Source organism: Bison bison, unplaced genomic scaffold, assembly GCF_000754665.1.
Source record: "Bison bison bison isolate TAMUID 2011002044 unplaced genomic scaffold, Bison_UMD1.0 scf7180017864340, whole genome shotgun sequence".
NCBI lineage: Eukaryota > Metazoa > Chordata > Mammalia > Artiodactyla > Bovidae > Bison > Bison bison.
Genome location: NW_011494912.1, coordinates 4,260,031 through 4,261,089, shown reverse-complemented (window position 1 = coordinate 4,261,089; position 1,059 = coordinate 4,260,031). Strand labels below are relative to the sequence as shown.

The following is a 1,059-nucleotide window of genomic DNA, read 5'->3' as shown; positions in this document are numbered from 1 at the left end:
GCCCAAGGTTGGCTCTGCCATTGCCTGCTCTCAGGGAAGGTACAGTATCCTGGGTATTCCTCTCTGGACACCCTTTGTAGGGACATGACCTGCCCCACCTGCCTCCTCTGGCTCCTGCCCAGATAGGGGCCTGAGGGATGAGGGGATGCCCAGGGTCAGGGGCTCCTGTGTGCCTGCCATCAGCAGAGTCCACCGAGGCCCCAGGGGGCCGGCCACTAAGCCTCTGTGTGACCCTAGGCTGGGTCCGCTCTCTGAGGTGGAGGTCCCCTGGCCGAGGTAGAAGCTGAGCCCCAGGCTCCTGGGAGCAGTCCCGAGGACGCTGGCGGATGAGAACTGCTCCAGGCTGACGGAAACACTTATGTTCTCCGCGAGCGGCGAGCACCGTTTAAAGGTGCCTGGCCTGGGACCTCAGAGAGCCGGCAGGTTATAATGGCAGAGGCTGGGGGGATGCAGGCAGCGTGCGGAGCCCGTGGTGGGGCATCGGAGCAGGCTGCGAGGAAGTGGTTATTGGGGAGCTGACTGCAGTCTCAGCGCGTGAGTCAATCAACAGTCGCGTCTTCCAGGGCTGCTGCAGTGTTGAGTGTGTGTGCGTGAGCGAAGTAGTTCTCCGGCAGAAGAGCAGTCTCTGCCCTGGAGGAAGGTGACTGCCGCTGTCCCGCCCACTGGGGCGGGGGAGGGGGCTTCCAGCCGCCCGGAGTCGGGTGAGACTCCCGCGGGGACACTCCCGTGACGCGGTGGAAGGGCGCAGTGACTCCCGGATCGGGGTGCGGGGCGGGCGCGCCCCACCTCTGTGCGGAGCCCGCTCTCAGGCCGCCACCTTCCCTTCCGCGCTGGGTTAGAGCCCCCCGGGGGCTGCGCTAGGGACTTCCCCTAGGGACCTCCCCACCCTGGGCGTCCTCCCGCCCCCTGGCTCGGTAAGTTCCTTGCCCGTCGCCCACCCTGCGGTAAGACGTCCACCCACCATAGGGGCCGCGAGTGTCGGGGCAGGAAGGGCCGCGGGGGCGCCCGATGACGTCATGGCTCTGGTCCAGCCGCTTCCGCCGCAGCGCCGCCTCCCAC

General features: G+C 67.4%; 1 protein-coding gene across 1 annotated transcript in view; it reads left to right on the top strand.

Moving 5' to 3' along the window:
• Nucleotides 1-1,059, top strand: part of LIMK1 (LIM domain kinase 1) — a 19,949-nt gene that overhangs the window by 836 nt on the left and 18,054 nt on the right. The gene's annotated exons all lie outside the window — the stretch shown is intronic.